The sequence below is a fragment of the Aplidium turbinatum genome, chromosome 6 (assembly GCF_918807975.1).
Source record: "Aplidium turbinatum chromosome 6, kaAplTurb1.1, whole genome shotgun sequence".
NCBI lineage: Eukaryota > Metazoa > Chordata > Ascidiacea > Aplousobranchia > Polyclinidae > Aplidium > Aplidium turbinatum.
The window spans coordinates 15,581,764-15,608,285 of record NC_137477.1 but is presented as its reverse complement, the minus strand read 5'-3'; the positions used below and the strand labels follow the sequence as shown (position 1 = coordinate 15,608,285).

The window sequence follows — 26,522 nt, the reverse complement described above, 5'->3', positions numbered from 1 at the left end:
TGGGGTAAAAGGTTGGGCTTCAGCAGACAGCGTCGAGGAACAAGGTTGTATAGGACAGATGGAAACAGGATTAAAGGATAAAGAGGAGTGAGATGGATGTTGAAGAGACTTAGATGAAAAGGTTTGCATGGGCGGCTTGGAAGAGCTGATTAAGTCTCTAGTTTCAGCTCCGGTGGTGGCCGTCAGTGGCAGAGAAGAAAAAGAAAAAGGGCGCGAAGCCGGCTTGGATAAACCGAGCGAGTCCACTGCCACGGATCCGGTGGAGGTCGGCTTGCGCAGGGGTACATGTAGAAGAGGATTCGCTCTGACAGTAGGGCCGTAACCGTCCGTGGTTGAGCTATCAGGCGAGGAAGTGGAAGAAGAGGAAAGAGATTCGCTGTTCGACGAGTCAGACGAGTCGGAAGAGTCCCCACTTTCCGACCCAGGTCCGGCCGAAGACAGACGAGGAAGAAACAACACATCTAAATCAGGCAAGCTGTCAGTATCAGCAGGGCTGAGTGAAGTTTTGCCTGGATGAGTTAGAATAGAATGGAAAAGTTCAGGTGGGGGGGGGGAAGTGGAAGTGCTGTCTATGCCTTGGCGCCAAAAGACTTGAGAACGGATGACAGAGGAAGGGAGAAGAGGGGATGACCCCTCGACCGATGCGCCTGCAGTCGAGGGCCGGCGCCTTCCACGCCTGACAACAGGGGCGTAGGAAAGCCCAGGCTTGGTCATCATAGGGGGTCTGGTTTGGCTCTCCGAGGGTGTCGGGTCATTGCTCGGCCAGGGAAGGCAGGTTGGCAATTGAAGGCCCTCGGGGCAGGATCGCCAGTGCTCTTGGGCCCCATCCAGCTTGTAAGCTCGAGGGAGAACACGGCAGCACCTGCTGCAGGTGATCAGGAACTCGGCGCGCGAACCATGAAATGCTCGCATATGGTCCTGATACGCCTGCACATCTCGGTAAGGTTGAGATGCCCTCCTGCAAGTGGAGAAAGGACAGAGAAGGGGGAATAGATTCGGGAGGGTGAGGCGAATAGGGCAGACGGACTGCAGTCTATTTGACCTCTGGAAGGGTGACTCGAAATGGGTGGGGTGGCCACGATGTGGTGTGGAATTGCGGATCGGACCCTCGTCACCGTGACGAAGTGACGAGTTCGCAAAAAGCAGTGAGTCTACCGGGGAGGCTTCACCATCTGGGTTGAGTGAGTGACCACTCACAGGAACCTGCTTCCTCGTCGGCCAGCCTAAGCCAGTGGACTGAGAAGGTGGGAAGGAGAAACCAACACCGGCCAGGTTACCTCTAGAAGTCTTCAAACCTGTACGACTTGAAAAGCGAGACATGGTTTAAATAAAATAGTTCTAAAAAGCTGGTTATTACAAATTGTTTAAAGTTTAAAGCGACGTTTCTATGTTTTGGAGAGTTAGCTAACAATTTAAATAACAAGTGACAGATTGCAATCAAATTAATTGTTTAAAGTTTAAAGCGACGTTTCTATGTTTTGGAGAGTTAACTAACAATTTAAATAACAAGTGGCAGATTGCAATCAAATTGAGGGTTGAATCAGAGATTTGCTAAAGAATTGACAAATGAAGTAAAACAATTTACGTTGATTCTACGTTAATGAGTAATACTACAATGGAAATGTCGGTTAAAGTTGAAAAGAAAACAAAGTTTGATTACAAATTAGTGCGACAGATTGAAAAAGGATAATTAATGCTTTAAGAGCAATTGTTTGAATTTTCGATTGTGATGTCACGATTAAACTTTATGCCAGCTGGCAGAGTGACCATGCGAGATACTTTACGGCTAAAATACAGGACAACAATAAAATAGACAAGTCAAAGGGTTGCAAAACTAGTAGAAAACAATCGGTTCAGTTCAAGGATGAGAGATTCCAAGTGAAAAGAAAATATGAACAACGTCTAATGTAAGATTAAGAAGAAAGAAATAAAATTATATTGAAAGATCACTGGCAACACTAGGATTTTCGCACAATTAAACCTAAAAGGCTATGATAAAAAAAATGGTCGAAATGGGTGATAATTTGGGTAAATAGATGGGTCAATTAGCTTATTTTTACAAAAATTTAGAAAGCACACAAGTTGGTTACACAATATAACTAAAATTATTCGAATTGATAACAACTGAGTGGCAATATTTGTGCAAAGATGTTCAAAAATTAGGCTAGGATTTTTTGGTTTTTAAGTGTTGCAACTGGAATTGAATTTATTTATGAAAATTACTATAAAACAACAAAACACAAATAATTACAGTTTTTAAAGTCTTTTTTTTGATCTTCTTTCTTCTTAAACCAAAAATTAGTGTGATCTTCAGGGTAAAGATGGGGGTAACAAGCCCGGGCTGGAATTGCGAATCCCGGTGCTTGATAAGGGTTAGCTAGGTGGGAAAGGTTAGCTAGGGTAAGGATTGGGTATTAAAGTATTCCGTGTTGATTGGGTAGGGTACTAAAGACTTGAGGTTGACGAAATTCCTTTCTTTAAACTTCCGAATGGTTCGAGACTGAGTAGGTTACCGTATTTTTCACTGGCAGCTAGGAAATTTACTGTTTCTAAAACTGACAATTTTCTTTTTGCTGAGAATTTTTATTTTCAACTTTCCTGACCAAGTTTTGATTTCGTTTCACTGCAGAACAACAAACTGAGCAATAAACTGACTGATTTTCCTTAATTGAGAGCCAACAATTCTTCTTGATCGCCTTTGAAATCGCGGCGGCGCTTTCGGTACGCCGGCCGGCAGTCCTGGTCGCATTTGAAATCGACTTTGTCGAATGGCTGGTGTTCTCCACTGCCTGGCAACGTGGGCACACCACGTGCGTGACGACGCGATCAAGTCGCATCCAAGCAAAGGACAAGGCATAGAAAGCATGTCGATGAACTGTGGATGCACATCCAGTCGGTGACTAAAAGAAATATGGAACGCTTCACGATTTTGCGTGTCATCCTTGCGCAGGGGCCATGCTAATCTTCTCTGTATCGTTCCAATTTTAGTATATGTACTGCCGAAGCAAGTACGCTCACCTCTTGCTTTTGATTCGCTTAAAAAGCTTTCAGATGATTTCGCTTTCAGCTTGTGGTCTCGCAACAGCAGGACACAAGACAACAATTCGGTCTCCAAACGCTTGATATGTGTTGTACGGGGGGGGGGGGGGGATGGAAAAAGCTTTTTCTTCTTCTTCGCTTTCGGTTGATGAGTTAAAAAAGGGATAGCGCGAACGCAGTCCCCACTAACAGAAATTATACGACCGAGTTACCCACATTTGGGGTAATCGCAGAGGTCAACTTCTCCGAAGTGCAATGGTGAAGTCTCGCCCTGGGCCCACCGCCTACGTGATCACGGTGAAGACCCTCGTCAGGTAAGTATGAGTTGGTTGCCTGTCAGCATCTCTCTTCTGGGACCGTGATTCTCTTCGGCTTTGCTCCGTTGCTTTTGTTTGCCTTTTTTGTGTGTGAGCAGAACCTTTCGACGACACTTCAGCAGCTGCTGCTGTTTCTGTGATCACTCACTTACTTCGAAAAAGAACAATGTATGAGTTTGAAAAATGAGAGCAAACAATGCTCAGGCGCACTTACCTTGTATTCAAATAGAATGATGAAGAAGCTTAACCAAGCGCCATATATAGCGAGCTAAATTTTCTTAAGAATGCTGTTTTTATTTCAAGCCAATGGCCTGCAGCAAAGCTCAGTTTCATTCGCTGCCATACATGCTATCATATGATGAGTGATCGCATTCTATTCTTTGAAAGGTAAGTCGCCCTCTGAGCATTGCTTGCTCACATTTATTAAACTAATGCAAGACATTTATTAAACTAATGCAAGACTCTGCATGTCACGTGCCGCTTGAAGCCGGCCGGTCAGTCAGTTGGTTTGTTCACGACTCGCGACGAAAAGAAGTTTGTGTCTGCGTAGGAGAACATCACATGTTTGACAAGGTGAGTCGCATTATTGGCACAGCTGTGCTGGCTGAATTGCTCAGCACAGGAACTTTTATTCAATAGAGAGTCATTGCAGAACACGCGACAACAAGCGAAAAATTTGCAACACCACACACACGTACGCGAGAGAGTAGATAACATCGGCGCAATGAATGAAAATGAACAGAAAATGACATATGATACACACGACGACCAATAAAACACAAGAAATGAGACCGACGAACAACGAAAGCCATGATTCGCATTTTCAATGATTGATTGTTCATTTATCCCACCCGAAGGTGGGATGTGGGCCGAACCCGGAGGTACTGCAATACCGGGACAACCCGTGGGTGCGACAAAGCGAGCTTTGAATCGACACCCCGTCTTCAAACATACATTTAATACAAGAGCCCAGCGATGCTGGGCGTCCCAGGTATTAAACTGAGAAGAACAGATACTACACTTGTTGTTGAACTGTTTTATTCGCATCAGTAACTCACGGTACAAAAGATTGACACGGCGAGAGAGTACAAACAAACATAGCCAGGTCGAAGACTTTAAGAAACCGGCCTGCCACACCCCGCGGAGGCGGGGAGCGGCGTGATTTATGGGGTGACGATGCACCCGGAGGGTTAAGTCCACCAGCTTAGGTCGCGAGGGCCAGGCTGGGGAGTCGAGGTACCTGTGGAGGGAGAGTGTGGATCGAAACATTATATGGCCCGTCCGCAAATTTAGAATGGCGGAGCGGGCCAGGGAGACAGGTTCTTTCTGCATAGTCCAGAAAGGAGCCCTGCGACGAGTCGGGCGACCCGTCGCGTGTGGACGCTGGAACCGGCAGTAATTGACCGCCGGGTGGCGCCCACGTCTCCTTCACGCGTCCTCGCGCAGGTACTCTGACTCTTATACCCGGTCTGCCAGCAGGCAGAGCGGATAAAATTGGGGTCTCCCACGAGGAAGAGAGTAGAACCATTTAGGGATAATTTGGCTCTCGTGGCAGACGAAATATTCAATAAAATTGTGGAGCAGAGGCTCGATTAATCAATAAAACAAAAAAAAATATATAGGTGGGAGTGTAATTAATACTCACTGGAGAAGAGTAAGCCTTCATTCGGCGAGCACGGATGTGCACTGACCAGACGTTGAGGCAGGTTCGCCCAGCTGGGTCGGGGAGGCTAGCGATCGAAACCAGAGGCACTGATAGGCTACATTACCGGTAAAAAATATAAATTTGAGGTAGAAATTTTGAGGCTGCATCGAGTTGATCAGGGGATCGTGTTGATCGATGCGTTGAAAGCGGAGCGAGGTTGATCCGAGCGGGCAAGAACAGCGTTACAAGGCAAAAACAGCGTATGACAGTTCGAAACAGTTGATTGATTAATACATAGAGAATCTAGTGGTGATTGAAATTGCTTAAGAAGCGATAAAGCAATGCTCCACGACGTCGACGTTTAGACATCGCGGCGGCGCTTTCGGTCCGCCGGCCGGCAGTCCTGGTCGCATTTGAAATCGACTTTGTCGAATGGCTGGTGTTCTCCACTGCCTGGCAACGTGGGCACACCACGTGCGTGACGACGCGATCAAGTCGCATCCAAGCAAAGGACAAGGCATAGAAAGCATGTCGATGAACTGTGGATGCACATCCAGTCGGTGACTAAAAGAAATATGGAACGCTTCACGATTTTGCGTGTCATCCTTGCGCAGGGGCCATGCTAATCTTCTCTGTATCGTTCCAATTTTAGTATATGTACTGCCGAAGCAAGTACGCTCACCTCTTGCTTTTGATTCGCTTAAAAAGCTTTCAGATGATTTCGCTTTCAGCTTGTGGTCTCGCAACAGCAGGACACAAGACAACAATTCGGTCTCCAAACGCTTGATATGTGTTGTACGGGGGGGGGGGGATGGAAAAAGCTTTTTCTTCTTCTTCGCTTTCGGTTGATGAGTTAAAAAAGGGATAGCGCGAACGCAGTCCCCACTAACAGAAATTATACGACCGAGTTACCCACATTTGGGGTAATCGCAGAGGTCAACTTCTCCGAAGTGCAATGGTGAAGTCTCGCCCTGGGCCCACCGCCTACGTGATCACGGTGAAGACCCTCGTCAGGTAAGTATGAGTTGGTTGCCTGTCAGCATCTCTCTTCTGGGACCGTGATTCTCTTCGGCTTTGCTCCGTTGCTTTTGTTTGCCTTTTTTGTGTGTGAGCAGAACCTTTCGACGACACTTCAGCAGCTGCTGCTGTTTCTGTGATCACTCACTTACTTCGAAAAAGAACAATGTATGAGTTTGAAAAATGAGAGCAAACAATGCTCAGGCGCACTTACCTTGTATTCAAATAGAATGATGAAGAAGCTTAACCAAGCGCCATATATAGCGGGCTAAATTTTCTTAAGAATGCTGTTTTTATTTCAAGCCAATGGCCTGCAGCAAAGCTCAGTTTCATTCGCTGCCATACATGCTATCATATGATGAGTGATCGCATTCTATTCTTTGAAAGGTAAGTCGCCCTCTGAGCATTGCTTGCTCACATTTATTAAACTAATGCAAGACATTTATTAAACTAATGCAAGACTCTGCATGTCACGTGCCGCTTGAAGCCGGCCGGTCAGTCAGTTGGTTTGTTCACGACTCGCGACGAAAAGAAGTTTGTGTCTGCGTAGGAGAACATCACATGTTTGACAAGGTGAGTCGCATTATTGGCACAGCTGTGCTGGCTGAATTGCTCAGCACAGGAACTTTTATTCAATAGAGAGTCATTGCAGAACACGCGACAACAAGCGAAAAATTTGCAACACCACACACACGTACGCGAGAGAGTAGATAACATCGGCGCAATGAATGAAAATGAACAGAAAATGACATATGATACACACGACGACCAATAAAACACAAGAAATGAGACCGACGAACAACGAAAGCCATGATTCGCATTTTCAATGATTGATTGTTCATTTATCCCACCCGAAGGTGGGATGTGGGCCGAACCCGGAGGTACTGCAATACCGGGACAACCCGTGGGTGCGACAAAGCGAGCTTTGAATCGACACCCCGTCTTCAAACATACATTTAATACAAGAGCCCAGCGATGCTGGGCGTCCCAGGTATTAAACTGAGAAGAACAGATACTACACTTGATCTTATTTTTTTTTTTTTTTTTTTTTTTTTTTTTTTTTTTTTCGCGCAACGCTCAGAGTTCAAGATGGATACCACTACATCTTGCAGGTTTACAAATTGTCCATATGGAATGGATTTGTTTCCTGTCTCATCATTAGTGCGTCCGCTCCGGGAGCCGTCCACACACCCAAACACTCAGCAGGCACACCATACTTACATGGAAGATACCTACCAGGGAGGCGAGGGACTCACTACGACCGAAGGGACCCACCGCGGTAGATGGTAATCTGTGGATGTAAATGTTTGGTTAGTGGCTGCCTCAAGCTGATCTGCCTATCTCGACTTTCCTCTTGCTGATCTTGAAGCAGTCTAGGAGATGGCGGGTCAAGCTCAAGAACTAGCGCGTTTTGTCAAAGAGTTAATTTTAATTTTATTTGTAATTGTTTATGTGTGTGTATCTTCTTGTTGCCCGCTTGAAGAAGGGCACCTGTTTGGAGGAAACGGGCCACTGCAGTCTGACACCTCATTTGGCGGAGATGCCAGAGAGGAGCGGCCAGAGGGAGGGTAGCTTTCGCTGACCCCAGAGTCATCATGGAATTGGCCGCTGCAATCCTGTCATCCCAGAGCGAGTGGGACGACGGAGAGGGACGGTTAAAGATCTCCCGCTGCAATCACTCTTCCGGCATCAGGCCGTTGGAGATGAGTGAGAGGGACGGGTTAAAGGTGGGTTGTTACGCCCTTGGCTGTCTAATCTTCTTCAAAGATGATCTACGACCGTACTGTTCTAGTGAGATCCACCGCTGCAATCAGTCATCCCTACCACCGAGGACGACTGAGAGGGCGGTTGAAGAGTGGATCTCGACTGGTTCTTCTTTCTTCTGACCGTAGGAGGAGGTTTAGAAGGAGTAGAAATGTCAGATGACAAAGGAATGTTATGCTTTTGTGTTATGTTTTTCGTTTTTGTCATGATGACCCACAGGGCTTGAATGGTGGACCGTTTTGTGTCCTGTATATATGTGTCGCCTATGTCCAGAGATTTCTTCTTTTGGATGATGGTGTGCTTGGCGACATTCATCATGGTCAAAAGAATCGGGTTGTTCGTTTGTCCTCCAGGGAGTTGATTGTAAAGGATCATGTCCTTTGTTATTTCTATGTCTTCCTTTGTTAGGCCAAGATATTGTTGTTTCAGGCGCTCCCATATTCCTTGTGCAAAGGAGCACTTGGTGAGGACGTGGGCCACATTGTCTTCTGGTTTTCTGCAGAATTTGCAGTTTGTTTTTCTGTCGGAATGTATTGATCTATTAAAGTCTCCCCATTTGTATCCTCCATGTGCAATCCGAAAGGACATGGAGGATAGGTGAGGTGGAAGGAAGAGTTTGATTCCCTTGTTTTTCAAGAGGATCTCATTCCAAGGAATCTTCTTTCCGTTTTCATCGATCTTGTCAATTTTCTTTTCATTTTGCGTTTTCAGGTTGATGTAGATATTTTTGTAGGAAGTATTTTCCCAGTCGTGTTTCAAGCCTTTGAGTTTGCAAAAGGACTTGAAGATGTCCGCATACATTTCGTTTGGAATTGGGGCATGCGGAATGCTGTTGGAGAACAGATGAGGATTGATGTGTCTCATTCTGTAACTCAAATTGAACATGGCCCATTCGTGCCAGATTTCGGTGGCGTCTTCTAGTGAGAAGAGGTGGCGAATTCTGTCGATGCGGCTTGTTTGAAATTTTGATTGGATGTCCACCATGTTGATGCCTCCATCTTTGACAGGAGGAAACGTTTTGCTTCTCTGGAGCTGTTCGAATGGTGAAGGATACCAGAGGAAGTCGAAGAGGATTTTGTTTAGTTCTTTGATGTGTTGTTTCGTTGGCATCAGCACTCTACTGAGATGCAAAGTGACGGGTACCAAGAGAGTGTTGATGATCGAGATCTTTCCATAGAGGGAGAGTCTTCGTGGTTTGTGGATGTTGGCGATCGTTTGAGTTTTCTTGATGGCGGTCTGCCAGTTCATCTTGTCAAGTTGTGTTTTGTTTGTGCCTAGCCAGATGCCCAGGATCTTGACGTTGTTCAAGATCGCAGCTTCTGGAAAGAGCTGCTGAGCTCTTTGCGCCAGGTCAGGTTTGGACGCCAGGATCTGGGTCTTTCCCTGGTTCACTTTCTGGCCGGACATCGTCTGGTAGATGGCTAGTTCTTTGTTGATTTCCTTGAGAGATGGAATGTCTCTTGTGATGAATGTGGTGTCGTCCGCATATTGCTGGATTTTGATTGTCAGCTTGGAAAAGCGAAAACCGTTGATCAGATGGTTTTTCTCTATGCGTCGGGTGAGAACGTCAGCACAGATTATGAAATAGAGCATGCTGAGGGGACAACCCTGTCGTATGCCCCTTTTAACGTTTATTCGTTTTGTTAAAGCTCCATTGATTTCTATCTTGCTTTTTGTTTTGTGGTAAACTAATGACAGGTAATTCATCATTATTGGTTTTACTCCGATTTTCTTCAAGATTCCATAGAGGAAGGAGTGACTAACTCTATCGAAAGCTTTTTCAAAGTCAGTTATCATGACGTACAAGTCCCTGTGTTGTGTTTGAGAAGCTTCCAGGGCAGCTTGTATATTCATTGTAACATGCTCTATTCTGCGGTTTGGCAGTCCACATTTCTGATTCGGACAAATCAGGTTTGTGATCATGGGTGTGAGTCTGTTGGAGAGGATTTTACTCAAGATCTTGTAATCAGTGTTGAGTAGAGAGATCGGTCTCCAATTTTTGAGCTTTTCTTTTTCACCTTTTTTAAAGATTAACTTCACTTTTGCTTCTCTCATTGAGGGAGTCATTGTTTTTCTCAAGTAGCAATTTGTAAGCATCTCTAGAATGTCGTGTTTCAGGAAATGCCAGCATTTTTGGTAGAATAATGAGCCGAGACCATCTGATCCAGGTGCAGAATCCTTGTTAAGAGAATCGATGGCGGTTTTTACTTCTTTTAGAGTTATGAGCTGTTCTGCTTGTTCAGCTGCGTCTTCTTCAATTTTGGCCTCTCCCAGAATGTTTAGGTAACTGTTCTGTTCTTGAGGGTTGATGTGGTCTTCTATGCCCCATAGGGAGTGGTAGAAGCTGTGTACTTCTTTGAGAATGTCTTCTTTCTTGGTGAGAGTTGTGTTGTTTGCGTCGTGTATCTCAGTGATAGAGCTACTTTTACAATTTTGTTCCTCTGCTTTGAAGAAGCTTTTAGATGGCTCTTCATCGCTAGTTGGGATAGTTCTGGATCTGATTTGCGATCCGACTGCTTTATAATCGTAGAAGTTGTTGATTTTCTCCAAGAATTCCGGGCGACGATCTTCCAGGACGTGGTCTGGATGAGCGTCCAGAGTGTGGAGCATATTTTTCGCTTGATTGTAATCTTCTCTACGCTTGAGTGCGACATCTTGTTTTTTTTTTTTTTTTTTTTTCGCGCAACGCTCAGAGTTCAAGATGGATACCACTACATCTTGCAGGTTTACAAATTGTCCATATGGAATGGATTTGTTTCCTGTCTCATCATTAGTGCGTCCGCTCCGGGAGCCGTCCACACACCCAAACACTCAGCAGGCACACCATACTTACATGGAAGATACCTACCAGGGAGGCGAGGGACTCACTACGACCGAAGGGACCCACCGCGGTAGATGGTAATCTGTGGATGTAAATGTTTGGTTAGTGGCTGCCTCAAGCTGATCTGCCTGTCTCGACTTTCCTCTTGCTGATCTTGGAGCAGTCTAGGAGATGGCGGGTCAAGCTCAAGAACTAGCGCGATTTGTCAAAGAGTTAATTTTAATTTTATTTGTAATTGTTTATGTGTGTGTATCTTCTTGTTGCCCGCTTGAAGAAGGGCACCTGTTTGGAGGAAACGGGCCACTGCAGTCTGACACCTCATTTGGCGGAGATGCCAGAGAGGAGCGGCCAGAGGGAGGGTAGCTTTCGCTGACCCCAGAGTCATCATGGAATTGGCCGCTGCAATCCTGTCATCCCAGAGCGAGTGGGACGACGGAGAGGGACGGTTAAAGATCTCCCGCTGCAATCACTCTTCCGGCATCAGGCCGTTGGAGATGAGTGAGAGGGACGGGTTAAAGGTGGGTTGTTACGCCCTTGGCTGTCTAATCTTCTTCAAAGATGATCTACGACCGTACTGTTCTAGTGAGATCCACCGCTGCAATCAGTCATCCCTACCACCGAGGACGACTGAGAGGGCGGTTGAAGAGTGGATCTCGACTGGTTCTTCTTTCTTCTGACCGTAGGAGGAGGTTTAGAAGGAGTAGAAATGTCAGATGACAAAGGAATGTTATGCTTTTGTGTTATGTTTTTCGTTTTTGTCATGATGACCCACAGGGCTTGAATGGTGGACCGTTTTGTGTCCTGTATATATGTGTCGCCTATGTCCAGAGATATCTTCTTTTGGATGATGGTGTGTTTGGCGACATTCATCATGGTCAAAAGAATCGGATTGTTCTTCTGTCCGTCAGGGATTTGGTTGTGGAGGATCATGTCCTTTGTTATTTCTATGTCTTCCTTGGTTAGGCCAAGATATTGTTGTTTCAGGCGCTCCCATATTCCTTGTGCAAAGGAGCACTTGGTGAGGACGTGGGCCACATTGTCTTCTGGTTTTCTGCAGAATTTGCAGTTTGTTTTTCTGTCGGAGTGTATTGATCTATTACGAGAGTTCAATTAGTCGATTTTTCAACATTTTCTTGCCATGATCCCACCTTATAAGCATGTCTGGTGGTTCTATTTGTGGTACGTTTATAGTCCAATTTTCCCAAGCCGTTTCGAGCTCTGTTATGACGTGAGCATATTCTAATATGCTGTTATTGATTTTGTATGAATATTCACCCCATTTGGTGTGTTGTTGATATTGGAGATGAATTATTGGTAATGTGCAGTGGTCTGATGATGTGAAGTATTCATGTTTGATGTTATGATAATTTTCAAGTGCATGTTCATTTATGTATATTCTATCTATCCTGGTCTTACTGTTGTGGTTTTGGCGCGTGAACAGTCTTTTGTATGGATGTTCTTGTCTGAATATGTCTATCAGTTGGTTATGATGTATTAATGTTCTAAGTGCTGTTTTATCCGGTGTAGTGAAGAAAAATTGCGGCTTAGCAGTGTCTAACGGGTCAAGTATCACGTTAAAATCACCAAGTAAGACCACATGTTGATGTTCATATTCCAGCATAGCCTCGGAGAGCAGTTCAAAACATGACTTTCTCTCTCCGTTGCTCTGCGGAAGGTATGCATTGAATATGTTTATGTTATTTTTACCACATTTGATGTTGAGGTGATGTATTCGATTTTGTACTATTGTGTGATGTGTGATTTCGGACCTATCGTGTATGTCCTTCTTTACGATGAACATTGTCCCTGCATAGAAGGGGGTTCTATCAGGTTCTATGTTTGTATATGTTATGTAATTGTTATGTTGAGCCCACGTCTCGAGTTGATCGGTGGGGATTCTGTGTGTTTCCTGAATTGCCAGTACAGAGAGTCTGTGAGATGTAGAGAACTGTTTGACATCTCGCAATTTCTTGGATATTCCGTTGATGTTCATTGAGCCAACCTTGAGGTTGCCCAGTCCGGCGTCCGAATCGTCACTCTCCGTATCTGTGAACATGATTATAGATAGAGAAAAAGCAGATAGATAGAGAAAAAGCAAAAAACTTGATCTTAGCTCTTGAGAGCCGAGAAGCGATAAAGCAATGCTCCACGACGTCGACGTTTAGACATCGCGGCGGCGCTTTCGGTCCGCCGGCCGGCAGTCCTGGTCGCATTTGAAATCGACTTTGTCGAATGGCTGGTGTTCTCCACTGCCTGGCAACGTGGGCACACCACGTGCGTGACGACGCGATCAAGTCGCATCCAAGCAAAGGACAAGGCATAGAAAGCATGTCGATGAACTGTGGATGCACATCCAGTCGGTGACTAAAAGAAATATGGAACGCTTCACGATTTTGCGTGTCATCCTTGCGCAGGGGCCATGCTAATCTTCTCTGTATCGTTCCAATTTTAGTATATGTACTGCCGAAGCAAGTACGCTCACCTCTTGCTTTTGATTCGCTTAAAAAGCTTTCAGATGATTTCGCTTTCAGCTTGTGGTCTCGCAACAGCAGGACACAAGACAACAATTCGGTCTCCAAACGCTTGATATGTGTTGTACGGGGGGGGGGGGGGATGGAAAAAGCTTTTTCTTCTTCTTCGCTTTCGGTTGATGAGTTAAAAAAGGGATAGCGCGAACGCAGTCCCCACTAACAGAAATTATACGACCGAGTTACCCACATTTGGGGTAATCGCAGAGGTCAACTTCTCCGAAGTGCAATGGTGAAGTCTCGCCCTGGGCCCACCGCCTACGTGATCACGGTGAAGACCCTCGTCAGGTAAGTATGAGTTGGTTGCCTGTCAGCATCTCTCTTCTGGGACCGTGATTCTCTTCGGCTTTGCTCCGTTGCTTTTGTTTGCCTTTTTTGTGTGTGAGCAGAACCTTTCGACGACACTTCAGCAGCTGCTGCTGTTTCTGTGATCACTCACTTACTTCGAAAAAGAACAATGTATGAGTTTGAAAAATGAGAGCAAACAATGCTCAGGCGCACTTACCTTGTATTCAAATAGAATGATGAAGAAGCTTAACCAAGCGCCATATATAGCGGGCTAAATTTTCTTAAGAATGCTGTTTTTATTTCAAGCCAATGGCCTGCAGCAAAGCTCAGTTTCATTCGCTGCCATACATGCTATCATATGATGAGTGATCGCATTCTATTCTTTGAAAGGTAAGTCGCCCTCTGAGCATTGCTTGCTCACATTTATTAAACTAATGCAAGACATTTATTAAACTAATGCAAGACTCTGCATGTCACGTGCCGCTTGAAGCCGGCCGGTCAGTCAGTTGGTTTGTTCACGACTCGCGACGAAAAGAAGTTTGTGTCTGCGTAGGAGAACATCACATGTTTGACAAGGTGAGTCGCATTATTGGCACAGCTGTGCTGGCTGAATTGCTCAGCACAGGAACTTTTATTCAATAGAGAGTCATTGCAGAACACGCGACAACAAGCGAAAAATTTGCAACACCACACACACGTACGCGAGAGAGTAGATAACATCGGCGCAATGAATGAAAATGAACAGAAAATGACATATGATACACACGACGACCAATAAAACACAAGAAATGAGACCGACGAACAACGAAAGCCATGATTCGCATTTTCAATGATTGATTGTTCATTTATCCCACCCGAAGGTGGGATGTGGGCCGAACCCGGAGGTACTGCAATACCGGGACAACCCGTGGGTGCGACAAAGCGAGCTTTGAATCGACACCCCGTCTTCAAACATACATTTAATACAAGAGCCCAGCGATGCTGGGCGTCCCAGGTACACTGTTAAAAATTTTCGTAATTTTACTGTCAAAAGAGCAGTAGAATATTACTATCTTGTTACAGTACTTGAAATTACTGGCCATTTTGTGGTATATTTACTAGACAAAGACGTTTTTTTACTCCAAATATAGTAGAATCACTGATTGAGCAGTTTTAAATTTTACTTCTTTTCGTAGTAGATGATTTCACTTCTTTTTTGGAAGTGAATTTACTGGTCTGTGAAAGTGTTTTGCAATTTTACTGACAAAAATAGTAAACAATTTCACTGACTTTTTATAGTTTTTTTTTTAACTTGCATTGGCAGTAATTGTACTATAGGTACGGTAGGCTACATGGGCAGTAACATTTTATTAACACCGTTATTTTAGTCCGATTAGGCTACTGTACTTCTGTGCAGCAATATATTTAGCACTTCTACGAAACGTCAACCTTTTTACGGTCACACCAGCACATTCTCGAAACAGTGGGATGCTACGTTATGTCATGCCTTTCTGTTTTGATATCTGATATAGGCTACCTTGGCCAGCAATATAGAGTTCGTGGGTTAATTGAAACAATCATGACTGGAAGGAAAGTTTGCTAGAGATCCGAACTCACGGGCTTCCAACAAAAATGTTTTAATTGTTTGTAATATTGGTTCCTTAAAAATGCACTGAAAGTACTAGAGAGTCGAACCGAACCCGAGTTTTATAGTCAAACGGTTCGACTCTCTGACTAAAACCCGAGAATTATTATCACTTATCAGTCGTCAGCCAACGGGCTGGCGAATGTTATCCTGGTCCGCGCTCAATTTCCCGCCTTCCCGCTCAGAATTTGCAGAGTCTGATTAGCGTTGCCAGATGGGGAAATAGGATAACAAATTTAAAAAAATTCTGGTGAAATTCAATTTTAGAGGCCTTTGATGCCAAATTTTTTGACTTTGGGACCAGAAAACTTTTTGGTAAAATCTAATGAAATTTTCCCCCAATCTATTTTTTTCAAGAAAGTTTTTTTAAACTTTTAAGCGAAAAATCCCCGCTCGTATAGAAAACGTTTTGCAAGAGATTTGCGCATGCGTGACGGCAGTGTCTTATGTCTTAAAAACTATTTGTATTTTTAGGCGAAATTGTTTTATTTAGGGTGTTTTACATATCTGGTGAAGTTGTATGCAATCTGGTGAAATTTTATTTACTTTTTGGTGCTAAGCATCTGGCAACACTGAGTCTGACAACTGAGCATGTGCAAGGATGCAAGCATCAAGCATGGTTGCAGGAATAGTGCAGTAACTTAGTTACAGCTGGTTTTGTTGCAGTCATAAGTTTCAGATAGACAGAGGAAGCGTGTCAATAGCAAAAGTAGCATCGTTAAACCTGTATCACTGAACAGGTAACAAGTTTAATCCTACAAATGGTATCTTTGCTGATTTTTTTTATGTTTACCATGGACAAATGAGAACAATATTAGCGTACCATTGAAATTAATTTATTTCGATGCTTTTAGTAAGTTAACTGCATTAAACTGCTACGAAATTACATAGTTAAGCAATATGCACTGAACAACAATGACTTAGATCAGGCAGGTCGGTCTGTCAGTCAATGCAGTGAGGCTCTGCCCCTCCCTACAATTTTCTAACCACTGCACCCCTGAGTCAATGTGAAGAACTACCTAACACATCTTCCCGGTATACCAGTATTGTAGCCTACTGAACACACAATGTTGAAGTAGTCGAGCTCTGTTGTAGTAGCTTCTAGCATTCGGACTCTGGATTGGAAGATCCAGTGTTGGAATCGTACTATAAAAAGATTAGGCAGTGGCTATTTGACCGGCGCCGGTCTTTGAATCTGAAACACTATTTGACCGGTCATGACATTACTATAGTATACAGGCACCTTTTTCTCTTTCAAAGCAAAAGACGAGAAGCGCGTATATAAGTTCTAAATTCGACAAGTTTATTCAACTCGATACGTGGTGCATGCGATACGGTACTTCGCCGGCTTCTATTCTAGAGGGAATGAGTTTGATACTACCCGGAAGCGTTCTTTTTTCTTTAACTAAATTTTGACCCGAAGTGCATTTTTGTAGTCAATTTTTAATTTCAGTTGCCTACAGCCCAATTTCTTATGTCTTTTCAAATGTGAGTAATATTATAAAGTTAGAATTTTTTAAATTGGCGGGAATTTGAGAATTTCTCTGGGTAATTTTCCGTTTGTGGCCGTGCTAACTACTGATATATAGCCTACTACATAATTTTTCATTCAGGCACGTTTTAAACCTTTCAAGGGTTTGCCACCTTTTCCCGTTCATTAACGTGCTGGTAGGTCTATATCGATTTTTGTAGTTAGTATCTTTTTTGTCCCGGACGCGTTAATGACAAAAATAAAATGATTGATTGATGTGACCGTGTGTGCCGAACGAAGCATTACACTTTTGCTCTCAACAAGTTAGATATATACAATGCTTCTTTTAAAAAAATGGTAATAGTATGTAAATGTAATGCAACTCAAATTAAAAATTGACTACAAAATGCACTTTGGGTCAAAATTTAGTTAAAAAAAAAAAAGAATGCTTCCGGGTAGTACCGAACTCATTCCCTCTAGAATAGGAGTCGGCGAAGTATCGCACGCGCCACGGATCAAGTTGAATAAAATTGTCGAATTTAGAACTTATATACGTGCTTTGTAAGAGAAAAAAAAAAGGTGCCTGTATAGTGATGTCATAACTGGTCAAATAGTGTTTCAGATTCAAAGACCGGCGCCGGTCAAATAGCCACTGCCAAAAGATTACTAGGCATGGCTGCTGCAACTGTCTTCAAAATGAGAAAATATTAGGTAGCCTACACAGTTTTAAAAAAACAAGCTGTGACCCTAACTAGAGAGTATATCTGCCATATCTGGTGCTACGCCTTGCCCATGAGTAGCCAGGGAGTAACGACATTTGAGATGCAACTCCATTTTACCTCAGAGTGAAACCTCTGCCGTCAGTTGCAGTTTATAGGCCTAGTCAATGCCCAGGACTGTTAAAAAGTGAGAACTAAATAATTGAGTGGTTTATCCAGCTGTGGTGATAAAACTTGTGGTAGGCTGATCTTTCGTGTGTGACCAGCGTGAATAATTTGAGCAGCAGGTCCAGGGTGGTAAACGATAGACCCTCAGCCCTGGCCAAAGATCAAGAAGGAAAAATCCCCATTAGGCTACAGGAAGAGGACCAGTACTTATTACTGGTATTATTCGTGACAACGTCTCATAATACATGTTTTAAACCAATTTAGGTTTTTTCATGCTTTCCTGAGCATGTGTTGTATTTCATTTCATTGAATAACTTGATACTTGGATATTATCCTTGTGCATTTATGATGTGCCGGGAGACAACTGGCGGCTGGGAGACAACTTGCCCATCTCAGTGGGATTAGTGGAACTGATTACAACATATTTTAAAGAAGATTGCTCAGCGATTTATCAATGCTTTGAGGTAACGTACATCTATTATTATTTACTTGCAAACACAGATTTTTTAATACCCAACCTTCCCATTCCCGGAAGAACATCCGACACATACTTTGCAAATTTATATATAGCTTATATATAACTTGTGTGATATGAACACCATGCTACTACTGCTAATAAATTCTATTTCATTGCCTTCTTAGCGATAAGAGTGCGGCTATATGAGTGTTTGACAATGTTTGTATTATTTTCAATATCTTAAAAATGTTGAATTCAATTTGTAGGATTCAGCTATCTCCCAGTTTGAAGAAACTCGTGTACCAGCATCCAATAATTGTGTGTTTTGGTAAGTTGTGAATGAGCGTTTGTACAATTTTGACTGATGTACAAGTGAACTTTTGAATTGCTCACCTAAATATGAAGTTGGTAAATGTAAATGTGCACTAATTTCAGTCTTCGTAGTTTCATTTGTGCCTCATTGCATCTGCAGGGCCCACTCTTGCCAGTGCAGTGAAGTTTCTCGTATTCATCGAAGGCAACCTTGCAATGGAAACCAAGTCGTTTTTTTGTAGCGCTGGCTTACTTCTTCTGCTCATATTACGTCTTTGCAATGTCATATCCAGATAGTGCAGCTGCAAGTCTGGAGTTTATACAGAGGTATGTAAACCTGTAATGTGTTTAATTGTTTATGTATGAGCTAAGGAATAACAATAATGGAACTCCCTCCTTCACAAAGTCATTCATACCAGTGACAAGCTGGTCTGGAGTGGGATTCAAATCCACGAAGTTCTTGACAGTGTCTCTCTACTGCAGCTAGTAAGAACTGCGCCCATTACCGGAGGGATTGCGTCTTAGACCACTCGGCCATCCCGACTGATTATTAGAGGTGTTAAACTGTTAATACTAGTTATGTACGCAAGTTCCAAGCCACAACTCCAGAGGATGACGATTATTCTAAGGTTTGTGGAAGTGACAACGCATTCTGATCAATTTGAAGGTTTCACTACACGATGGTATTGTGGTGTAGTTACAAACATTGCTAAATATCACAGTCAAATTTGAAAAGATTCACTGATATAACTTGTGTTGTTTCCTCAGATACTTTGCTCGCATTGGGGTCATCCGTCATGACAAGAAAAAGTGGGATGTGCACCCTAAAGTACTCCGACTGTGCAACGAGGTGATGCTTCGGCAGGGATGTTTGTTATGAAGATTGAAGCAAGTCAAGAAATTCACTGTTCAGTCGCTGCTGCTTCATGCTTCGCCGAAATGTAGCCTCGGCTGAACTCTGCAGTTAAAAAAGCGAATTCACGTGTTCGTGAAACATCAAACAAATAGCTATACTTGTAACATCTTGAGAAATATATTGTAAAACATTGTCGCCAGTGAGGTCTGCTGTACACAATAAATTTATATCTGCAAATGCACGTGTGTAATATTTACTTGTAGAGAAAGTCATTTTACTCTCATAATGCCGTTTGTCACAAAAACTATTCGGAAAGTTATTTTGCTGCCTGTCCAGAGCAGTAATGTTACTGATCAGAAACATTTAAAAAATGACTATCCGGAGCAGTAATTCTACTGATCAGAAACATTTAAAAAATGACTATCCAGACCAGTAATTTTACTGATCAGAAACATTTAAAAAATGACTATCCAGAGCAGTAATTTTACTGATCAGAAACATTTAAAAAATGACTATCCAGAGCAGTATTTTTACTGATCAGAAACATTAAAAATATGACTGTCAACGGAAGTAAAAATACTTCCATTACAGTAAATAAAATTACTACTTAGGAAGTTATTTTGCTGCCTGTCCAAAGGACAGTAAAATTTTTTAACAGTGTATTAAACTGAGAAGAACAGATACTACACTTGATCTTAGCTCTTGAGAGCCGAGAAGCGATAAAGCAATGCTCCACGACGTCGACGTTTAGACATCGCGGCGGCGCTTTCGGTCCGCCGGCCGGCAGTCCTGGTCGCATTTGACGACCGTACTGTGCTAGTGAGACCCACCGCTGCAATCAGTCATCCCTACCACCGAGGATGACTGAGAGGGCGGTTGAAGAGTGGATCTCGACTGTTTCTTCTTTCTTCTGACCGTAGGAGGAGGTTTGGAAGGAGTAGAAATGTCAGATGACAAAGGAATGTTATGTTTTTGTGTTATGTCTTTCGTTTTTGTCATGATCACCCACAGGGCTTGAGTGGTGGACCGTTTTGTGTCCTGTATATATGTGTCGCCTATGTTCAGAGATTTCTTCTTTTGGATGATGGTGTGCTTGGCGACATTCATCATGGTAAGAAGGATCAGGTTGTTCTTTTGTCCTCCAGGGAGTTGGTTGTAAAGGATCATGTCCTTTGTTATTTCTATGTCTTCCTTGGTTAGGTCAAGATATTGTTGTTTCAGGCGCTCCCATATTCCTTGTGCAAAGGAGCACTTGGTGAGGATGTGGGCCACATTGTCTTCTGGTTTTCTGCAGAATTTGCAGTTTGTTTTTCTGTCGGAATGTATTGATCTATTAAAATCTCCCCATTTGTATCCTCCATGTGCAATCCGAAAGGACATGGAGGATAGGTGAGGTGGAAGGAAGAGTTTGATTCCCTTGTTTTTCAGGAGTACAATTGTGACGTCAGTTCGTAAACTTTACTCCAGCTAGCAGAGTGACCCTGCGACGATTAATAAAATACAACAATTAAATATAATATAATACGCCAATAGTCGTTACAATTGATTGGAAATAAATCAGTTAAATGGTTTCGGATCAACGATTAAGGATTCAGTATAAAACAATTAAAAACGACACGTAATTCAAGCTTAAAAAGAGAGAATACGGAATTGAATTTGGGGAGAACTGGCAACACTAGGTTTTTTTTTTTAAATTGATGCTAAAAAGCTATGAAGAAAATAATCAAAATGGGTGGAATTTGGGTAATTAAATGGGCAAAATAACTTATTTTTACAAAAATTTGAAGACACAACAGGCTGGTTATACAAATTAACTAAAATTATTGAAATTGGTAAAAATTGAGAGACAATATTGGTACAGAGAAGGTCAAAAATTAGGCTAGGATTTTTTTTTTTTTAAATATTGCAATTGTTTTTAAATTTACGAATAAAGGTTATTAAAATGGAAATAAAACACAAATAATTACAGTTTTACAGTCTTTCTGTCCTTCTTTCTTCTTAAGCTAAAAAATACTGTCTTCGGGGTAAAGATGGAGGGTAACAAGACCGGGCTGGAATTGCGAATCCCGGTGCTTGCTAAGGGTGGGAAAGGTTAACAAGGGTAGAGGTTGGGTACTGAAGTCTTTTCCGTTGATTGGGTAGGGGTTGATTATTAAGCTAGTCTTCTTTGTTGATTGTAGATGAATTTTTCTTGAGCTTTTTTGTCTTTAATTTTTCCGAATGGCTGAAAACTGTGTAGGCTACTTTTGTACTTGTACTGGCAAGTTTCTTTATCCAAACTGTCTACTTTCCTGGCGAAGTTTTGCTTTATTTGTAACTGATGAATTTCCAATTGTGAATTTTGATGTGCAGTAAAACGCCTCGCCTATTGTTGTGCGGGGGAGGGTCGCTAGCGAGCGAGAGTGGGAGCTACTGGATGTTGGGGTGCTCAGCGAAGGCAAGTCGACCCTTCTGTTCTATCAGAAACAACTTAGGTTTGTGGTACGTAACGAAGTAAAGCAAAATCCCGAAAACGGATTTAGCTGCTTCGTGCCACAATTGTATAGACAAAAATTTAAGATTCACAAACAGAATATGGTTATATGGAACACATCTTTTTCTTAAAAAGCTACAGTCACATTAGCTTAATTCAGTGGCAATCAACTAAACAGAAATGAAGTGCGATAAAGCAATGCTCCACGACGTCGACGTTTAGACATCGCGGCGGCGCTTTCGGTCCGCCGGCCGGCAGTCCTGGTCGCATTTGAAATCGACTTTGTCGAATGGCTGGTGTTCTCCACTGCCTGGCAACGTGGGCACACCACGTGCGTGACGACGCGATCAAGTCGCATCCAAGCAAAGGACAAGGCATAGAAAGCATGTCGATGAACTGTGGATGCACATCCAGTCGGTGACTAAAAGAAATATGGAACGCTTCACGATTTTGCGTGTCATCCTTGCGCAGGGGCCATGCTAATCTTCTCTGTATCGTTCCAATTTTAGTATATGTACTGCCGAAGCAAGTACGCTCACCTCTTGCTTTTGATTCGCTTAAAAAGCTTTCAGATGATTTCGCTTTCAGCTTGTGGTCTCGCAACAGCAGGACACAAGACAACAATTCGGTCTCCAAACGCTTGATATGTGTTGTACGGGGGGGGGGGGGATGGAAAAAGCTTTTTCTTCTTCTTCGCTTTCGGTTGATGAGTTAAAAAAGGGATAGCGCGAACGCAGTCCCCACTAACAGAAATTATACGACCGAGTTACCCACATTTGGGGTAATCGCAGAGGTCAACTTCTCCGAAGTGCAACGGTGAAGTCTCGCCCTGGGCCCACCGCCTACGTGATCACGGTGAAGACCCTCGTCAGGTAAGTATGAGTTGGTTGCCTGTCAGCATCTCTCTTCTGGGACCGTGATTCTCTTCGGCTTTGCTCCGTTGCTTTTGTTTGCCTTTTTTGTGTGTGAGCAGAACCTTTCGACGACACTTCAGCAGCTGCTGCTGTTTCTGTGATCACTCACTTACTTCGAAAAAGAACAATGTATGAGTTTGAAAAATGAGAGCAAACAATGCTCAGGCGCACTTACCTTGTATTCAAATAGAATGATGAAGAAGCTTAACCAAGCGCCATATATAGCGGGCTAAATTTTCTTAAGAATGCTGTTTTTATTTCAAGCCAATGGCCTGCAGCAAAGCTCAGTTTCATTCGCTGCCATACATGCTATCATATGATGAGTGATCGCATTCTATTCTTTGAAAGGTAAGTCGCCCTCTGAGCATTGCTTGCTCACATTTATTAAACTAATGCAAGACATTTATTAAACTAATGCAAGACTCTGCATGTCACGTGCCGCTTGAAGCCGGCCGGTCAGTCAGTTGGTTTGTTCACGACTCGCGACGAAAAGAAGTTTGTGTCTGCGTAGGAGAACATCACATGTTTGACAAGGTGAGTCGCATTATTGGCACAGCTGTGCTGGCTGAATTGCTCAGCACAGGAACTTTTATTCAATAGAGAGTCATTGCAGAACACGCGACAACAAGCGAAAAATTTGCAACACCACACACACGTACGCGAGAGAGTAGATAACATCGGCGCAATGAATGAAAATGAACAGAAAATGACATATGATACACACGACGACCAATAAAACACAAGAAATGAGACCGACGAACAACGAAAGCCATGATTCGCATTTTCAATGATTGATTGTTCATTTATCCCACCCGAAGGTGGGATGTGGGCCGAACCCGGAGGTACTGCAATACCGGGACAACCCGTGGGTGCGACAAAGCGAGCTTTGAATCGACACCCCGTCTTCAAACATACATTTAATACAAGAGCCCAGCGATGCTGGGCGTCCCAGGTATTAAACTGAGAAGAACAGATACTACACTTGATCTTAGCTCTTGAGAGCCGAGAAGCGATAAAGCAATGCTCCACGACGTCGACGTTTAGACATCGCGGCGGCGCTTTCGGTCCGCCGGCCGGCAGTCCTGGTCGCATTTGAAATCGACTTTGTCGAATGGCTGGTGTTCTCCACTGCCTGGCAACGTGGGCACACCACGTGCGTGACGACGCGATCAAGTCGCATCCAAGCAAAGGACAAGGCATAGAAAGCATGTCGATGAACTGTGGATGCACATCCAGTCGGTGACTAAAAGAAATATGGAACGCTTCACGATTTTGCGTGTCATCCTTGCGCAGGGGCCATGCTAATCTTCTCTGTATCGTTCCAATTTTAGTATATGTACTGCCGAAGCAAGTACGCTCACCTCTTGCTTTTGATTCGCTTAAAAAGCTTTCAGATGATTTCGCTTTCAGCTTGTGGTCTCGCAACAGCAGGACACAAGACAACAATTCGGTCTCCAAACGCTTGATATGTGTTGTACGGGGGGGGGGGGATGGAAAAAGCTTTTTCTTCTTCTTCGCTTTCGGTTGATGAGTTAAAAAAGGGATAGCGCGAACGCAGTCCCCACTAACAGAAATTATACGACCGAGTTACCCACATTTGGGGTAATCGCAGAGGTCAACTTCTCCGAAGTGCAATGGTGAAGTCTCGCCCTGGGCCCACCGCCTACGTGATCACGGTGAAGACCCTCGTCAGGTAAGTATGAGTTGGTTGCCTGTCAGCATCTCTCTTCTGGGACCGTGATTCTCTTCGGCTTTGCTCCGTTGCTTTTGTTTGCCTTTTTTGTGTGTGAGCAGAACCTTTCGACGACACTTCAGCAGCTGCTGCTGCTGTTTCTGTGATCACTCACTTACTTCGAAAAAGAACAATGTATGAGTTTGAAAAATGAGAGCAAACAATGCTCAGGCGCACTTACCTTGTATTCAAATAGAATGATGAAGAAGCTTAACCAAGCGCCATATATAGCGGGCTAAATTTTCTTAAGAATGCTGTTTTTATTTCAAGCCAATGGCCTGCAGCAAAGCTCAGTTTCATTCGCTGCCATACATGCTATCATATGATGAGTGATCGCATTCTATTCTTTGAAAGGTAAGTCGCCCTCTGAGCATTGCTTGCTCACATTTATTAAACTAATGCAAGACATTTATTAAACTAATGCAAGACTCTGCATGTCACGTGCCGCTTGAAGCCGGCCGGTCAGTCAGTTGGTTTGTTCACGACTCGCGACGAAAAGAAGTTTGTGTCTGCGTAGGAGAACATCACATGTTTGACAAGGTGAGTCGCATTATTGGCACAGCTGTGCTGGCTGAATTGCTCAGCACAGGAACTTTTATTCAATAGAGAGTCATTGCAGAACACGCGACAACAAGCGAAAAATTTGCAACACCACACACACGTACGCGAGAGAGTAGATAACATCGGCGCAATGAATGAAAATGAACAGAAAATGACATATGATACACACGACGACCAATAAAACACAAGAAATGAGACCGACGAACAACGAAAGCCATGATTCGCATTTTCAATGATTGATTGTTCATTTATCCCACCCGAAGGTGGGATGTGGGCCGAACCCGGAGGTACTGCAATACCGGGACAACCCGTGGGTGCGACAAAGCGAGCTTTGAATCGACACCCCGTCTTCAAACATACATTTAATACAAGAGCCCAGCGATGCTGGGCGTCCCAGGTATTAAACTGAGAAGAACAGATACTACACTTGATCTTAGCTCTTGAGAGCCGAGAAGCGATAAAGCAATGCTCCACGACGTCGACGTTTAGACATCGCGGCGGCGCTTTCGGTCCGCCGGCCGGCAGTCCTGGTCGCATTTGAAATCGACTTTGTCGAATGGCTGGTGTTCTCCACTGCCTGGCAACGTGGGCACACCACGTGCGTGACGACGCGATCAAGTCGCATCCAAGCAAAGGACAAGGCATAGAAAGCATGTCGATGAACTGTGGATGCACATCCAGTCGGTGACTAAAAGAAATATGGAACGCTTCACGATTTTGCGTGTCATCCTTGCGCAGGGGCCATGCTAATCTTCTCTGTATCGTTCCAATTTTAGTATATGTACTGCCGAAGCAAGTACGCTCACCTCTTGCTTTTGATTCGCTTAAAAAGCTTTCAGATGATTTCGCTTTCAGCTTGTGGTCTCGCAACAGCAGGACACAAGACAACAATTCGGTCTCCAAACGCTTGATATGTGTTGTACGGGGGGGGGGGGATGGAAAAAGCTTTTTCTTCTTCTTCGCTTTCGGTTGATGAGTTAAAAAAGGGATAGCGCGAACGCAGTCCCCACTAACAGAAATTATACGACCGAGTTACCCACATTTGGGGTAATCGCAGAGGTCAACTTCTCCGAAGTGCAATGGTGAAGTCTCGCCCTGGGCCCACCGCCTACGTGATCACGGTGAAGACCCTCGTCAGGTAAGTATGAGTTGGTTGCCTGTCAGCATCTCTCTTCTGGGACCGTGATTCTCTTCGGCTTTGCTCCGTTGCTTTTGTTTGCCTTTTTTGTGTGTGAGCAGAACCTTTCGACGACACTTCAGCAGCTGCTGCTGTTTCTGTGATCACTCACTTACTTCGAAAAAGAACAATGTATGAGTTTGAAAAATGAGAGCAAACAATGCTCAGGCGCACTTACCTTGTATTCAAATAGAATGATGAAGAAGCTTAACCAAGCGCCATATATAGCGGGCTAAATTTTCTTAAGAATGCTGTTTTTATTTCAAGCCAATGGCCTGCAGCAAAGCTCAGTTTCATTCGCTGCCATACATGCTATCATATGATGAGTGATCGCATTCTATTCTTTGAAAGGTAAGTCGCCCTCTGAGCATTGCTTGCTCACATTTATTAAACTAATGCAAGACATTTATTAAACTAATGCAAGACTCTGCATGTCACGTGCCGCTTGAAGCCGGCCGGTCAGTCAGTTGGTTTGTTCACGACTCGCGACGAAAAGAAGTTTGTGTCTGCGTAGGAGAACATCACATGTTTGACAAGGTGAGTCGCATTATTGGCACAGCTGTGCTGGCTGAATTGCTCAGCACAGGAACTTTTATTCAATAGAGAGTCATTGCAGAACACGCGACAACAAGCGAAAAA

The 26,522-nt window shown here is 43.7% G+C and overlaps 1 long non-coding RNA gene, 14 other non-coding genes and 4 pseudogenes across 15 annotated transcripts; 1 reads left to right on the top strand and 18 right to left on the bottom strand.

The window, feature by feature from the left end:
* Positions 1-2,905: 2,905 nt before the first annotated feature.
* LOC145772975 (U6 spliceosomal RNA) lies at positions 2,906-3,012 on the bottom strand. Its single transcript, XR_014289400.1, has one exon. It is a non-coding gene; the product is annotated as a U6 spliceosomal RNA (small nuclear RNA).
* A 186-nt stretch (positions 3,013-3,198) lies between these two features.
* LOC145773454 (U1 spliceosomal RNA) lies at positions 3,199-3,361 on the bottom strand. Its single transcript, XR_014289834.1, has one exon. It is a non-coding gene; the product is annotated as a U1 spliceosomal RNA (small nuclear RNA).
* Positions 3,362-4,215: 854 nt separating this feature from the next.
* LOC145772889 (U2 spliceosomal RNA) lies at positions 4,216-4,426 on the bottom strand (annotated as a pseudogene).
* Positions 4,427-5,570: 1,144 nt separating this feature from the next.
* Positions 5,571-5,677, bottom strand: LOC145772974 (U6 spliceosomal RNA). The gene has a single exon (XR_014289399.1). It is a non-coding gene; the product is annotated as a U6 spliceosomal RNA (small nuclear RNA).
* Positions 5,678-5,860: 183 nt separating this feature from the next.
* On the bottom strand, positions 5,861-6,023 carry LOC145773453 (U1 spliceosomal RNA). The gene has a single exon (XR_014289833.1). It is a non-coding gene; the product is annotated as a U1 spliceosomal RNA (small nuclear RNA).
* Positions 6,024-6,877: 854 nt separating this feature from the next.
* LOC145772909 (U2 spliceosomal RNA) lies at positions 6,878-7,051 on the bottom strand (annotated as a pseudogene).
* A 5,921-nt stretch (positions 7,052-12,972) lies between these two features.
* LOC145772973 (U6 spliceosomal RNA) lies at positions 12,973-13,079 on the bottom strand. The gene has a single exon (XR_014289398.1). It is a non-coding gene; the product is annotated as a U6 spliceosomal RNA (small nuclear RNA).
* Positions 13,080-13,264: 185 nt separating this feature from the next.
* LOC145773452 (U1 spliceosomal RNA) lies at positions 13,265-13,427 on the bottom strand. The gene has a single exon (XR_014289832.1). It is a non-coding gene; the product is annotated as a U1 spliceosomal RNA (small nuclear RNA).
* An 854-nt stretch (positions 13,428-14,281) lies between these two features.
* On the bottom strand, positions 14,282-14,458 carry LOC145772917 (U2 spliceosomal RNA; annotated as a pseudogene).
* Positions 14,459-17,697: 3,239 nt separating this feature from the next.
* LOC145771545 (uncharacterized) lies at positions 17,698-19,037 on the top strand. Its single transcript, XR_014289241.1, has 4 exons — positions 17,698-17,865; positions 18,125-18,186; positions 18,331-18,497; positions 18,939-19,037. It is a non-coding gene; the product is annotated as an uncharacterized LOC145771545 (long non-coding RNA).
* Positions 19,038-19,577: 540 nt separating this feature from the next.
* LOC145772918 (U2 spliceosomal RNA) lies at positions 19,578-19,747 on the bottom strand (annotated as a pseudogene).
* Positions 19,748-21,925: 2,178 nt separating this feature from the next.
* On the bottom strand, positions 21,926-22,032 carry LOC145772972 (U6 spliceosomal RNA). The gene has a single exon (XR_014289397.1). It is a non-coding gene; the product is annotated as a U6 spliceosomal RNA (small nuclear RNA).
* A 184-nt stretch (positions 22,033-22,216) lies between these two features.
* Positions 22,217-22,379, bottom strand: LOC145773512 (U1 spliceosomal RNA). The gene has a single exon (XR_014289889.1). It is a non-coding gene; the product is annotated as a U1 spliceosomal RNA (small nuclear RNA).
* Positions 22,380-23,233: 854 nt separating this feature from the next.
* LOC145773551 (U2 spliceosomal RNA) lies at positions 23,234-23,427 on the bottom strand. The gene has a single exon (XR_014289924.1). It is a non-coding gene; the product is annotated as a U2 spliceosomal RNA (small nuclear RNA).
* A 234-nt stretch (positions 23,428-23,661) lies between these two features.
* LOC145772971 (U6 spliceosomal RNA) lies at positions 23,662-23,768 on the bottom strand. The gene has a single exon (XR_014289396.1). It is a non-coding gene; the product is annotated as a U6 spliceosomal RNA (small nuclear RNA).
* A 183-nt stretch (positions 23,769-23,951) lies between these two features.
* On the bottom strand, positions 23,952-24,114 carry LOC145773450 (U1 spliceosomal RNA). Its single transcript, XR_014289831.1, has one exon. It is a non-coding gene; the product is annotated as a U1 spliceosomal RNA (small nuclear RNA).
* Positions 24,115-24,971: 857 nt separating this feature from the next.
* On the bottom strand, positions 24,972-25,165 carry LOC145773550 (U2 spliceosomal RNA). Its single transcript, XR_014289923.1, has one exon. It is a non-coding gene; the product is annotated as a U2 spliceosomal RNA (small nuclear RNA).
* Positions 25,166-25,399: 234 nt separating this feature from the next.
* On the bottom strand, positions 25,400-25,506 carry LOC145772970 (U6 spliceosomal RNA). Its single transcript, XR_014289395.1, has one exon. It is a non-coding gene; the product is annotated as a U6 spliceosomal RNA (small nuclear RNA).
* A 183-nt stretch (positions 25,507-25,689) lies between these two features.
* Positions 25,690-25,852, bottom strand: LOC145773449 (U1 spliceosomal RNA). The gene has a single exon (XR_014289830.1). It is a non-coding gene; the product is annotated as a U1 spliceosomal RNA (small nuclear RNA).
* Between the last annotated feature and the right edge of the window lie 670 nt (positions 25,853-26,522).